The sequence below is a fragment of the Carcharhinus amblyrhynchos genome, chromosome 11 (assembly GCF_965287045.1).
Source record: "Carcharhinus amblyrhynchos chromosome 11, sCarAmb.v2.hapA, whole genome shotgun sequence".
NCBI lineage: Eukaryota > Metazoa > Chordata > Chondrichthyes > Carcharhiniformes > Carcharhinidae > Carcharhinus > Carcharhinus amblyrhynchos.
The window spans coordinates 61,452,886-61,468,649 of NC_137334.1; the positions used below are offsets into that span (position 1 = coordinate 61,452,886).

Genomic DNA, 15,764 nt, shown 5'->3' on the forward strand with positions numbered 1-15,764 from the left:
AAATTAAAAGAAGCACAACATTAGATGAAACTAGTAATAAGTGTTTCAATAACACGTGTAACATTTTGAATTAACTTTGCTTTACCAAAACAGTTGGCTAGAAATAAGGACAGAAGGGTTAAAAATTGACTATCTTAAAGTTCAGTTTTACTTAATTTTCAATATGTCTATTTTTCCTTGCAAATCTCTCTAATGGATTTGTTTACCCTAACATGGTTTACCCAAATTCTGAACAGAAGACACAAATGTTAATCATTTTTACGTAATATTTTTACTCCATTTTTCTCCACACCTTGAGGTGGAATTTTCCCATCCTGCCTGCTACAATTCCCACCATGGCAATCATAGTGGGCGGGAAACAGACTGTGCAAACGTCCGTTGACCTCGGGTGGGATTTTCCGGCATTGCGGTGAAAGCGGCCGGAAAATCCCGCCCATTGTGATTACTCCTTGGAGGAACGTCTTTTAATTGCATCAATTACTCAATGGTTAGATGGCCAATGTATATTTCGGAATAACACCACCAATGTGATTCTGATGCCCCATCTGTCTGACTCTTGGCGCCTGCCTTCGTGCACTCCCCTGAGAGTGGAAGGCAATGGAACACCACCACCAGCAAAGAACTAACAAGAAAACAGCTTTGGGAGAAGAATCAGCAGACACTAACTCAAGGACCTGTCTTTGGACAGAGCAAACACACCATTGTTTAATTATATACATTTTGATGGTGACTTTCAACTTGCTGCTCAATCTCAGAAGGACGATATCAGCAAAGTTATCACAACAGTAGCATCTCCAATTTCCACTCCAAGTCACACATCATCATGACGTAGGCATAGATCAGCATTCTTTCAGCATCATTGGGGCCAACATCCTCAAAATCCTTACCTACTATAATGGTACGGGTATCATTAACAGAAGGATGGCAGCTATTCAGGCGCAACATCACTTTTTCAGGAGTAGGGAAATGAAATAACTACAATCTTGCCATTATTTTGCACAAACCAAGAACAATTAAAAACAAGGCGGGAGTGGGTGCAATCTTATGAAAACATTTTTCAAGTCCAGAATGAGTGTGAAAATGGGAGTGATTTAGTTCCATGTTTTTTTCTGGCAAATCCAAATGTTGAATCTTATGCACTTTGTGCATGAAATATCTGTTTTCTGCTTGTAGGGGTAGCGAGCAGAGCTTAAATCGCCAGAAAGCCAGCTGATAGCAGCAGAGGGTGTCATTGTGTATGTGCAGGTCTCTGAGAGAAGCAGAGACCTATCCCATAGCCTCTGCCACGTACAGCTGGCCTCTGTGACCTAAATCCAGCAAACTCTCCCCCCTCACATGCAGCCGTTTGCAACCTTCCCTGGCTAGACCAATTGACTCTCGTATCCCCTCCTCCCCCAGTCGGTATGATGCCTCCCCTCTCCACCGAATGCTATGCAGAGTGGCAGTAGTCCTCCCTCTCACCCCTCACCAACCCCCAGATTGGCCTGCCCCAGTCTGGCCCTATCCCCAGCATGCCCCCACCCTCAGGTTCTGCCCTCTTAGCACTGCCCAGGTGCACCCCCTTGCCCCCAACCACCTGGGCAGGCCTTAGTGGTTTCCAGTTCCACCAGTGAGCCTGATTGCTCTTGATATCTGGCACCGGTAAGATCATGAGAGGCGAAAAATCGGACGTGAACTTGATTTCTCAACTCTCTTGCAATTGTACTGGCCCATCTCACCCATCGACTGGAGGGGCACAATAGTAAGATCTCCCCCAAGGTGTCAGAGGTGACAATGTCATAGAAGTGAAGAATTTTGAATGCAAACACCACCAGGAATGCCACTTAAGAAAATTATCTAAACATTATTTTGATGTAATTAATGATAAGTGTGAGATTCCAGTAGATTACTATGGAATAACTTGATAAGTTATGGAGCTAAAGAAATAATTAGCTAACAGTTTCTTAGGGCTTATTATATGTTTCAGAGTGCCACAGGGGAGTGACCTTGGCACATGAGATTCATCTCAGGATGACATTTCTGCCCAATATCTGGCCAGTCCCTTGCTGCTGCCACTCAGCCTACAGGCTCAGCACAGTGCAGCTCATGCTAATAGGCTGCCTTCTGCACTTGGGCCTCTAGACCAATAGCTGCACATGGCCATTCTTCAAGGTTAATTAAAATGAAGGCAACACCACAAATCTGGGGTGAAGGAAGGTGTTTCAGATTTGAATTGTAAGGATTGTGGGACAAGTGGTGAATGGGGAGGGGGTAATAGGAGGGCTGATTGAAGCAAAATGTTTCTCTCAGAGCTTGAGCAGATAGGTTCTGTTGTTTGTTGCTTGCCTAACTCTTCTTCCTCCTCTTCATCATCCATGTTTTCATACTACTCTTTCACTTGTGGTGGCAAGGACTGGTCCTCATGATGAGAGAACTGTGGGGTGGCTGCAGACACAAATTTGGAAAATTCTCAGGGATTTACACAAAGCTGTTCTGGATGGGTCAGGCAGTAAAGCTGTTTCAGTACACTGACTATTTTCTGATAATGCTCCTTGCAGGTAGCAAATCTTTTTATCAAAGACAAGCTTTGCAGCTATGAGTGGGTTCCTGATAGGAGTCATGAGTCCTGTACAGAGGGGATATCTCAATGTACACAGCCATTATCTTCCAGACAGTTCTGTCCCACTCGTTGGATAACAATGTGTGGTGAGTGGCCTATTAAGGGGGAATGATTTGTAAAATAAAAGCAATCTAATACTCAACCTTTCACATTTGCCACCATTAAATTTATATCCAGCATCGCATTTACACTCGCAGTCACCGTTATCCTGTCGAATAAGGTATTGATTCGTTCCTCTGCAAGATGAGTCGCATGAACCTGAAGGTATCAAAGACAATCACTGTAAGTGGCTACAGAATTCACTGAAAATTTTAAACATGATATAGTTAAAATGCTTTTTATACTTGTACCTTAAACTAACAAGCTATTTTACACATGTAGAACTACTGCATAAAGTTCAGAAGAAAATTATTCCAGACAGTTGTGCAGTGAAACATCCTGGAAGGATGAATAAGGAAAGAACAGATGCGCTTGGAATTACAATCAAGATTGGTTTGTTAAATTTACCAATTGTAACTTTGGTGGTACACCAGCTAAAATGGCATTTATCCCTTGTTCCATGTCTGTGGGAAGGAAGGACTGCACTGGTGGAGGAGGGGTGCTGTGTCCATAGGAGGTTCCCTGGAGAGCGGATTCCCTTGGGGATTGTGGGGTGGGGGCGGGGGGTGAGGGGGGTATGCAGTGGTGGGGGGGAAGGAATTTCCATTTCTGTGAAGGGAGGGGTCTTTTTAATTTCTTCAGGTCAGGTTGCTAAGAGCCCACCCGCCATCTTGACTTTGTAAGTCATGCTCCTTCCATTGCGTTTCAAAATAATGAAAATTTGTCAGGAGAGGCCAGCAAGGCAACTGATGGGCTGCCTCCCCTTTTCCCGCTCAAGACACTTTGAAAAATCATACCTACCTGTTGTCTTTCAAGAAGCCTCTCATGTTTTTTACCAAACATTCTTTGTTTAAATATATATATCCAGAGAATGAAAATTGAATCAGTTATAAAATGAACACAGCAAATTAGAAATAAAGCATGTAATTACAAATTGTACCAGCTTAATCTGCTTTCATTGCTATGTCCAGCCTAAACATTACTATCTTATTATGGGTATTACTATGGGGGCGTGGTGGCTTAGTGGTATTATTGCCAGACTATCAATCCAGAAACTCAGGTAATGATCTGGGGACTGGGGTTCGAATCCAGCCATGGCAGATGGTGGAATTTGAATTCAGTTAAAAATATCTGAAATTACGAATCTGCTAATAACCAGGAAACCATCGTTGATTGTCAGAAAAACCCATCTGGTTCACTAATGTTCTTTAGGGAAGGAAATCTGCCATCCTTATTCAGCCTAGCCTACATATGATTCCAGAGCCTCAGCAGGGTGGTTGACTCTCAACTGCCCTCCAAGGGCAAGTAGGGATGGGCAATAAATGCTGGCCGGCCAATGACACCCATCTCCCATGAATTAATAACAAAAAATCTTAAATAGGTGTATACAGAGATACACAGAGGCATCCTGTTAACAGTTTTCCCCTCTTCTCCTGGAGAGTTCTTTTTGCTTTTAAGTGAAAGAAAGGGAAATTATATTTTCCAAAGGATATTATTCTGGAAACTTCTAATTAGCACAAACAGATTTCAGTGATACACATTCCCAACAAAAATGATATATCGATCAGCGCTCCACATGTTTAGTGCAGATATAAAATATCAGGTGCTAAATGAAAATACCTTTGCATGTTGTTGCGTTGTGATCTGTTTTATAAAATCCAACATTACAGATACACTCAACCTGTATTCCCCTAGGTTCCTGAAAACAATGTGTTGTAGTCTCGTTGTCACAATTTTTCTCCTTACAACCAGGCGCAGCTGTTAAAAAGACCAAAATAGGAAATCAGCTTCCAAATATCTGATGCACACTCAATGTCATGTTGATGGTGGATCCTACACATTGATTGTCACCTAAAGCCTTAATCTCACATTAATTGTGAATTTTATTTGGGTTCTGATAAACTTAACCTTTTCATTAATGTTTTGCAAATTTCATACTTAAGTCTAAATCATCCAATGAGTTTTAGTAGTAGGAAGCTTCAGCTATTCCTGGCCAATATTGTGAAATCACAGGGAGATGAACTAGAGAATTTTTTTAGGAAGCTGAAAATCTTCACTGCTACAATTTCTTGTGTTTCTTGTTCTTCAGTAATTACAAAGGGAGACATCTGGGATTTCATAGCTTCTAACACCAATAAAGCTCTTCCTGCCATCAGGTACTTAAACTAATATCACCAAACTGGATTTTACAAGGCACCACCTGTTCTGCAATCCCTCCCGTCCCCAACTGAACAGTTAGAGGGGAGACCGCCAGCCAGAAAGCTGGCTTCTCTGCAGCCATTTTGCACTGGGGGTGGCAGTAATTAGTTCAGGGTGAGACTTCCACCCCCAACAGGGGAGCACGCCCAGCCTTAGAGAGCTATTCGCCAACCTGATCAGTCTCAACAGAACAAGATTTCAGCATTGGCCATATTTGGGACTACAGCCAGTCCCTGAACAAGATCAGCTGATGGAGGTGGGTTTCAAAGTACAAGCCAGAGCAGTCCCCTTCAACAATGAATGGTTGGATGCTTTTGGGTGCTTCCCTGAAAAGGTTCAGTGGAAGAGGAGAGTATTATAAAGCACCTAAACTTTGCTTTATAACAAGGGATCAAAGTATTACATTTCTGCTAGAAAATGCAAAAGTAGTGTTGCTTACCTACATAGGAATAGAATGAGTCATCCTTCGTAGCATTAGCTACAGCACTTTGAATGCGTTCACCACTCACATTGGCATTGCTAGTAAATGTATGTGTTACTGTTGTGATGACACTTCCTTTCCTGCAGTGAGAAAGTTAAGTAGTATCATTGATTATCACAAGTGTACAATTACATGGTAATAGGGGTTACTAAGTCACATGAGCTATTAGGACGTCCAGTTAAGAATCTGTCTCTTGAAACTTTCTCTCAAGTCACCTTCCTTTGTTGTCACCCAGCCATGATGGCTTCCATTTCTTCCTCAGGCAGATTTCACATCAATCACTGCCCAGAACTGCTCCTTTGCCTTCCAATTCTCCTGTCAGTACACCAAGCTTAAGTTGCCTCTGGATGAACGCACAGTTTCCCACCTTCACCTGTCAACTTTTTTTGAAGATAGTAGGAAATCATCAATGCCTCAAGCACTCGTCCCTCTCTGCGTTTCCCTCCAGAATGTCTGTTTGCTAGACATACAAACATACAACTTGGGAACAGGAGCAATCTCTTTGGCCTGCTCCACCATTTAATAATCATGAATGATATGATCATGTCCTCAACTCCACGTTGGCCTAGCCCCTATAAATTTTGACTCCTTGTTAGTCAAGAATCTATCCACAGCTGCCCCAGAGACATTCATTGACCCTATCTCCACTGTTCTCTGAAGAAGAGTTCCAAAAATTCACAACATTCTGAGAGAGAAAAAGAATTCTGTCTTAAATGGGAGACCCATACCTATAATATATGTTCCCTAGTTCCAGGCCCTCCCAAGGGGCGAGGCGGGGGAGGGTGGGGTGATGTGGGGCAGGGGACACCTTTTCAGCATCTGTCCCCTCAAGCCTCCTCAGGATTTTACATGTTTCAAAGTTTGCTTGAGAAAGTAGCAAGCCTGAGGACGGAGAGAAATTCAGTATTCGGCAAAGGAGGACAAAGGTTGATTAAGAGGGGAAAATAAAGTATGAGGGTAAAATTTCAAGAAATATAAATGCAGACTGTAAAAGCTTCTATAATGTGATGATACTGTGTTATTTTGCTATATTTTGTGTTCAGTGTGGTGTTGCTTTAAGAGGCAGTTATAAGAGTTGATTTATCTGGTAAGCATGCAGCAGAAGCTAAGAATGTAGGCTAATAATAGATTTTAGCTAAGGATTGTGTTACTTTGTAGAGTTAATGGACCTTTTGTTTATTTAAGCCCCTCTGGGATTTCAGAGTAGAGTTTTGATTAAGTTGATTGACAGGGCAGAGTCATGTGCTTAATAGAAGGAGCTAAGTTTTTAGGCATGAATGAGTTTCAGTTTCATTTTAAAATACAAATACTTGCTGCCTGAACTGCCAGAAGAAACAGGTGTCTTTCTGCGTCTCTCTCTTTCGCTCTCCAGAGATGTCCTGTAAACTCTAGGATTATTAGAGGAAAGTTGGAATCAGCAATTGACTGGAAATAAGTTCAAGGGTACGAGAGATAAGCCTTATGGGCAAGATGAGCTCGAAGCGGTTTTGAGAAAGGAAAATAACAGGAAATTTAGGAAGAAGCAGGTTTAAGTCTAGGGCATGACCAAACCTTGGGAAAGCTTTGCCTTTGGGCCTCAGAGAAGGGGATATGTGGTAGAGTCAGCTGAAAAGATAAACAAGTGTTGTTTCTTGGTCACTCCTAACAAAATTAACTTCTTTTTTTTAAAAAAAGGATTTTTACTAATTGTACTTAAACTCCACTAGCTGCTGTGGTGGGATTTGAACTCATGCCCACAGAACATTAGCTTGGGCCTCAGGATTACTATTACCACTATGCCATCAAATTCCCTTGCATTGTATGGCCCTACTGCTGCTCCCTTAAGAAATTAACCACAAACCTGAGAGGATCTGGTACACAGCAAATTTAGCCACAGATCTGTTTAGACAATAACTAAATGGGCCTTCCTATCCTGTGTCAAAACTAGTTGCTATTCTAGGACCATCCCTAAGGATATGTAACTGATTTCTATTCTACATTCCCAACCATCTCCTTAAATTCTTCTCTCCTCTGCCCTCTATCTTCAACTTCTCTAAGTAACTGGAAGGAGCTTTGGATTTCTTTGTTACAGAAATTGAACACCTTTTCAGCTGACTCTACCACATATCCCCTTCTCTGAGGCCCAAAGACAAAGCTTTCCCAAAGTTTGGTCATGCTCTAGACCTGAACCTGTTTCTTCCTAAATTTCCTGTTATTTTCCTTTCTCACAAACTTTTTGAGCTCATGTTGCCCATAAGGCTTATCTCTTGTACCCTTGAACCAATTTCCAGTCAATTGCTGATTCCAACTTTCCTCCTTGGCCCCTTTGCTATTCGATGTTTCAAGTATGCTGGCAACACAATCTCAAAACTGTCAGAATTACTGCATGTTTCCTTTAAACCTTTCTGTTCTTGCAAACAATCTACCTCCTACCGTCCTTTCCCCTCCAGCTTTTAAGTTTTGTCACCTCCCAAATATGTGCCTTTATAACATTACTTAAGTATCCCTCTAATCAAATTTCTACCCCTCTTCCTCTCACAACAGAATGGCATTAAACAAAGCATATACAATGGCTTTGGCCATATGTGTTGTGTATATTCAATTTTGGGATGTGAGCATCACTGGCAAGGCCAGCATTTATTGTCTCTCCTGAATTGCCCTTGTAAAGGTGATGGTGGGGAGCTATCTTCTTTAATCACTGCAGTCCATCTAATTTAGGCATAGCCACAGTATTGTTCAAAAGGGAGCTCCAGGACTTTGATCTTGTAACAATGAAGGAACAAGAGTATAGTTCCAAGTCAGGAATATGTGACTTGGAGGGGAACTTGCAAATGATGATGTCCTCTTGTATCTGATACCCTTGATCTTCTAGGTGACAGAGCTTGTGTATTTGGAAGTTGCTGTTAAAGCAGTTTTTGCCAGTTGCTGCAGTGCATCTTATAAAGATACAGAGTGCTACCACTGTGCACTAGTGGTAGGGTGAGTGGATGTTTGTTGTGATGAATGGTGTGCTTAAGTGGGTTGCTGTGTTATGGGTGATGTTGCACGTTTTTGAGTATTGTCACAATTATACTCATGCAGGTAAGTGAAGAATATTCTATCCCCTGGAACTCTCATTCATACCTTGGTCATCTCAGTATTCTAATGTTCTTCTGGTCTGCCTTCCACGTCCCCTAAACATTAACTTTTCCAAAGTGTTAAGCCATGTTTGACCAGTTAGGTAACAGAGCTACATTTATTCCTGGTCCCTCAAACTCTCGAATCCAATCAAGGCCTCACCCCTCACTCTCTCTCAATATTTCTCAAACTCTAAAACTCTTTGAGGAACCTGCATTTCTCTAACCTGGACTTGTGGTACATGTCCCAAATACTTCACCACATCACTAGCAGCAGTGCCTTCAGTCACCCAGGCCCCACCTCTGGAACTATCTCCCTAAACCTTTCTACCCCTCCATTATTTGTAAGTTAATTGTATTTAACCATATCTATGCAGTGAGCATTAACTGGAGATTCACAAGCTCCTATTTTTAGGAAAAACTAGAACTGTGGTGGCAAGTTTAGAAGGCATGTGTTTGTAATGTGTATTTCTGTAATTAAAAGCTTATAAAATATTTGATACCAATTCTGTCTTGCACAATCTGCCTTTCTGGAAATAAAACCTTCTTTACCACTCTCTCTAATTTAAAGGTCTTCTTTCAAATCGTCAATTTGATCATAAGTTTGGTCGCCATTTCTAATATACTACTTTATTTTGGTAACAAGTTTCGTTTAACAATGCCACTGTGAAGTTTCTTGAGACATTTCGCCGTAGAATCATAGAAACCCTACAGTGCAGAAAAGCCATTCAGCCCATCGAGCCTGCACTGACAACAATCTCACATAGGCCATATCCCCATAATCCCTCATATTTACCCTGCTAATCCTTCTAACCTACTTATCCTGGGACACCAAGGGGCAATTTAGCATGGCCAATCAACCTAACCCACACATATTTGGATTGTGGGAGGAAACCAGAGCTTCTGGAGGAAACTCACACAGACACAGGGAGATGTACAAACTCCACACAGACAGTGACCCAAGCCAGGAATTGAACCCAAGTCCCTGGAGCTGTGAGGCAGCAGTGCTGACCACTGTGCTCCACATTAAATGCTAATTGTCAATTACACTGCAAAATTAATGAGCATATTTCCTTATTGAAAGTGCATGAAATGAAAGCACCAGCTCCTTGTAGATAGTCATTTTTATAAATGCTTTAAGTCTTGTCCTGTAGCATCACACCGAACAGTTTCAGAACTGCAGTATATGTACAATAAAGAACGATGTGGGCAATATATCATCATAACTAAATTATAAAAATTCTGATTTTAACAAAACTTTTAACAAAGAAATCTTGACAATAAATGAAATATAATTCAGCACCAGTAAAATTGATCTTGCATTCATTAGATTTGTCATTCTCTTCATTTTGGATTTCTTTTCTTCCATTTGACTTATTGCAATACTGCACATATGATCCTGAACATGTCTCAAATGATCAACATAGATTTTAGGTATATGAAATTAAGATTTTTTTCCTTACCTAACATCAAGTATTAACGTTGTTTGGTAGCCTGCAATACTCGCAAAAGCGGATTTAAACTGCAAAAAAGTCAGAATATTTTCATGACATGCATGATAAACCTCCAATCAATCTTTAATTGAATTACGCCTGTAAAGTCCTGATCAAGGGCTGCATTTTGCTTCAAATGCTTTCTATGGGTTTGTATCACAGACATCAATTTAATTTAATCCAAATATAATTTACACCAGATCAAACAATTGGTAAAAGATCAAAAACTATCATCTTGGTTAATTTAATATATAGGCTAATTAAGTAAATAAAATGACATATGATGATGGCAGTCCAGGTGTTATGCTACAACTGCATAACACCTGGGAGATTGTGCAGAGTATTTTGACCCAGGAACTACACTTGCATAACTAAAACTCAAAGAACTTTAGTGAAAGGAAATCTGTGGTGCAGATATTCTGTGATATCCAGGAGAGGACTCTCAGAAGGCAGTCACACCCTTTAGATTAAAAAGTGAGCTAAGTCTGTTTAGTAATCAGGGACTAACCCACAAAACCACCTGATGCTCAGAAGTGAGAGGAATGATGTTGCGATCTTGACATGATGACATTTTCAGGGAGTATCCTTAACTTTTAAAACACGAACGATAGTCAGTTTGGAACTTCTGGAGCTAACTTTTTTTTTGAGAAATGGACGTTAAATTGCCACATAAGATGGCTGTTGAAATGGCAGAGCACCATCAGAGCTGCAAGGAAGGTTTGAATTAACCAGAGAACGATCCCCAGCAGAGGTGTTTTTCTCTCAGCCAAAATTGCCCAATGATCTGTATATTTTGGTTATTTAAGTTTAGATGTGCAGCCAGCAAAGGCCCTTCCAAATTGAGTTGCGCTCGCCTTCCCCCTGCCGTCCCCACCCCCTCTCCCACAACCTGTATCAGCAATGGCCATCTCCATTTGTGAGGATGCAAAGGCTCTGGAACTGCAGGCCTGCTGGTTGGGCTGGGAGCCAGTCTAATTATCCTTAATTGGACAACAAACTCAGTTATGGCCAATTAGAGTTTGCCTCAAGAAAGGCAGTTTTGCTGCTGTGAGCTTGGGGCATCCATTTACTCCTGACACAGGCAGCCCGGAGCCCAATATAAAATACAGCCCAGACTCTCTGTTCTTGTGGAAGCTGTCCAGCTTCACCATAACAGTATGGCCAAATTTGGGAAATTTTAACCGGTGACAACTTTGTATTGGATGTAATGTGACCAACAGGGACAAGGTGTAAGGGTCAGCTAACTCAGTGAACCATGGAACCAATTACAGAGTGATGTAATAGTCAGCTGACCAGCTGACTCACCATAAATAAGAACCTGTGTACAATTGTGGGAATCTTGGAGTGGCCCAGGGCAAGGCCCCAAGCTTGGAATAATGATGTTTCTTTATTAAATCCTTTCTTTGATTTATAAGTTGGAGTAAGTTTTGTTCTATTTCTAATGTCTGCATTTGAAGAGTTACTTCTGATGAAACATGTGTGGGTTTGACCCTGTCACTCACAGTGCACTGCACTCAAATTTCAACATTCTGCTCAATCCTGTCACTTATTACATTTTACCAAAATTAATTCTGTTTTGCAAAATGGTTTGTTTCTCTTTTATTTTTTTCTTTGCTACTATCAATACTTACAAAGGATGTTACGTTCCTTTGAAGGCTTGCGAATTTTTCAGATGTTTTGTCCTTCATGGCTTTATCAAATATCAGTTTAATGGTCAATTCTCCGCCAAAGGTCTGGCCTGGAAATTAGAAATGCAATTGAATGTTATATTTTGCTCAAGTGCAGCAAATTGATTGATAAATGACTATTTATTTTGTCCTTTCTTGTCCTTTGCCGTCTCCCATGCTACATTTTAAACAATACTCAAATTATACTATCAAGTATAAATGACTAAAATAACTAAAACAAAAGGTTCTTGTTTTCCTAGATTTGCAATTAACAATGTTATAGGTAAACATATGAACAAAGTGAAAATTGTGATCAAATCTTCCTTTGTCTGGTCTAGATCATTCAATTTAAATGTTGGGGATCAGTAACATAGGGCCCAATTCTCCCACCGCAACCCACAACTTTTCTGGCAGGTCTGATGTGGAGAATTGCATTTCGCGGGATTTGTGCATACATCGGGAATGTATGCGTGCCTCCCAGAGCTGGAGAACAGTCACAGCTGAGACTGCGCTGGAAATCGGCAGGAAGAGACGTTAGTAATTTGAATCTCTTTTTAATGTATTTTAAATATACTTTGCATGTGATTATTGGGCCCAGCTTGGAACTTGCCAGGCCCGATAGCATCTCCCAGTCTGGTAGGAGTACTTCATTCCGGTGGAGTTTAGAGTAGCTCCCACATTCGGGGAACTAGCGGGAGACCCTGCCGGAGTGAAGGGGGGGCAATCGTGGCCCAGGCAGTCGGGTAGCAGGCAGGTGGTGCTCCTGAGCATGGACGCCCTGGCAGTGACAGCCTGTGCCCCTTGGCAATGCCCATGCCCAGGGTGCACCTTGACATTGCCCAGTGGGCATCAGGCAGTGGTAAGGGGGCAAGGCCTATTGTGGGTGGGCCCGCTGCCTCTCTGCATAGTGATTGTCCCGGGCTGGAGGAAGACCAGCGATTGGGGTGTGGGATGGTGGTCCGTTGGGGGGGTGCTGGGGGGGAGGAAGTGAAACTAGCCTGGGGTGATTGCTGCAACTGCTGCAGGTTTGGGGGGTCGTAGCTGGACATTGGAGCGCTTTAGGGCAGGTGGGGGTCAGGACTGGCCCGGGAATTGTTGTGGGGCCATGATTGAAATGTTGGGGGGGTGGCAGCACTGTGGTGGTCCCAGGCTGGCTGGTAATCAAGCTGGCCAACAAATGGGGAGATTGACAGATCGGAGCCATTGTGCATGCACAGAGTTCCGGAGCTGTTAGGCTCTGGCATGAATAGGGCCTGCCCCCCAGGTTTTTAATGAGATTCCAGATTGTGACCTCTGCAGTGCACAGAGTGGGGAGATTCAAGTGTGAAGTTGTACTGAAAAAGCAATTGTGATCTAGAACAGTTTTCCCACCAATTCTTTTGGGAGAATTGCCCCCATAAGATGAAGTTAACATTATTTTAGGTACATTTGTTCAGTTTGAGCGTATTAATAAAATCAGTGGTTTTGGAAAATGGGGTTTAGCAAGGATTTTTGGAATGTGGGCTTTAAGTAAATACCCAGTAACCCTCCCCCGCGCCATCTCTGTGGCTTGACTTCCTTCCTGCAGTGTGGTGTCCAGAATTGTACACAACACTCCATCCTGCGTTCTGTAAATGTTTTGTACAATTTCTTTGTTTTGTCTTGATAGCCTATTTAAGTATCAATGTGCTTCCTTAGTGGTCCATATCTTGTTGCCCTTCCCCCATCAAAAAAGTACAATTTAAATTATGCCGTCTCTCTACATTGTTCCTATCCAAATTTATCACTTCACGCACATCCTCATTAAACTGCAAATGTTTATCCCTTTCACCATTCTATTTTCTCCCAAAGTCAGCTGCTTTCCTACTTACATTTTATCTCATTAATAAATTTTGTATCATCCGCATGTTCAAAATTTTACTTCCTACACCCAAGTTCAGGTGATTTATGTGTATCAAAACAAAATGTAATGGTCCTAATGCCAATCCCTGGCTGTGCCACCCTGGCATTCTGGCACTGCCCAAGGGGTAAACTGGCAATGCATACTGGGCATCGGGCAGTGCCAAGGGAGGGTGAGGCCAGGGGGGGTGGGGGGGCAGGGCCTATTGGGGAGGTGGGGCCTGTGGGGGAACAGTGGTAGAGGGAGGGTAGATGGCGAACAGGGCTGTTCATCCAACTGTGGGGGGAGGGCGGATGTTTCTGTATTTAAGTTTGCCTCATCCTTTTCCTGCTTTTAAGGTTTGCATCTTTAGTTATTGCTTCCTTTATTTAGATCCTGTACTATTGTTAGTATTAATTTATTAAATGTTTTAGGAGAAAAAGAAAAATAAGTATTCCATACTTAGAAAAAGAAAAATAAGTATTCCATACTTTCTGTCTGACTCATCAATAGATCCCTATTAAGTAGTTGAAATTAAATACGCTCTTATCATACATAAACTGTAAATTTGCAGTCAAATACCTAAAATAAAATATAGAAATTCTACATGTTATTTTGCAAAGATTACCCAGTATATTAAATTTTTTCATAAATATCATGAGTAGTTGCATCATTTCAAGAGCAATGATTTCACCCATACCTTTTATGCAGGTTTCGGTATTACTGTCAAAGTAAAGATCAAAGTCACATTCGCAAGCATAGTTTTCAAACAACTCCACACAGTGTGCATTGCCTCCACAGGGATTTGGTAAGCAAATTGAACCTGGGAAAAGAGAAGTTATTATGATTAAGCAACGTGGTAATACATAATTAGTTAAACCAAATAATTTATTAGCATATCTTTTACAAATTAGTAGCAGTCTTCCACCAGTGTACATTCAACCCATTTCAAATGTCACGTACATCTGATTGACTCCCTGTTTGCTTGATATTCAATTTTTTTTGCTCATTTATCGGATGTGGACTTCACTAGCTAGGCCAATATTTATTGCCTATCCGTAAATGCCATGAGGCGGTGATGGTGAACTACGTACTTGAACCACTGCAGTGTTGTGCAGATATACTTGGAGTGCTGTTAGGAAGGGAGTTCAGGGATCTTGACCCAGCGACAGTAAAAGAATGACAATGCATTTCAAAGTCAGGGCGATGAGTGACTTGGAGGGGAACTTCTAGATGGTGGTGTTCCCATGTGTCTGCTACCTTTGTGTTTCTAGATGGTCATGATGTGGGTATGCCGGCGTTGGACTGGCGTAAACACAGTAAAAAGTCTGACAACACCAGGTTTTAGTCCAACCTATTTATTTGATAATATATTATCAAATAAATAGGTTGGACTAAAACCTGGTGTTGTCAGACTTTTTACTGTTTCTAGATGGTAGCAGCCATGGATTTGGAAGGTACTGCCTAAGGAGCCTTACTGAGTTCCTGTAGTGCATATTGTAGACGGTACACATTGCTGCCATTGTGCATCTGTGGTCAACAAAGTGGTTGTCGGAAGGGGTGTTAGTCAATAGGTTGCTTTCTCCTGGATGGTCTCAAGCTTCTTTAGTGTTGTTGGATATGCGTTCAATCCAGGCAAGTGGAGCGCATTCCATCATTCTCTTGTGCTTTTTAGCTAGTGAGTAAGCTTTGGGGACTCAGGAACAGGACTTTTGCTCTGACCCACTTTTCCCATGATCATAGCTATCTTTATACCAACTAGTTTGTTACCAGCGGCTTATAGCTTAAGGAGCACCTCTTAACATCAAGTGAGCTGACTAGGAGCCTCTCCTGCTCAAATTGCCAGCCACTGGTGTGTTTGGAAGGACTCAACCAGTTTAATCATGTTATGAATGCCCCTTCTTTGGCCATCAAGTCCTGGGGTGGGACTGGAACTGGGAGCTTTTGGTTCAAATGTAGGGACACTATACACTGTGCCACAACAGCCCCACTCACAACCCTTTGCAGGAAGACCAACCCCTAGTATTTTGCCCGTGTATTCTTGCTTTTTCAATTCTGGCTGATGCTGCTAAAGGGAAAAAGAATTAGTTATGGATTTAAGCAGTTTCATTTTTAGTTTTCAACAATCATTTCAGCCAAAATCAAATTCTGAGAAGATACCTGCAATGGTAGGTTTGGTCGTCATTGTAAGAGAGATATTTAAAAATCTTAATTTAAGACATCTGCATCAAAAATATTCATGATAAATTTCTAGAAGAAACAATTTTCATTCA

General features: G+C 41.6%; 1 long non-coding RNA gene across 1 annotated transcript; it reads right to left on the reverse strand.

The window, feature by feature from the left end:
• Window positions 1-5,342: 5,342 nt before the first annotated feature.
• LOC145349725 (uncharacterized) lies at window positions 5,343-11,706 on the reverse strand. Its single transcript, XR_013888141.1, has 3 exons — window positions 11,598-11,706; window positions 9,937-9,995; window positions 5,343-5,458 (listed from the first exon to the last, which is right to left on the reverse strand). It is a non-coding gene; the product is annotated as an uncharacterized LOC145349725 (long non-coding RNA).
• Window positions 11,707-15,764: the final 4,058 nt, after the last annotated feature.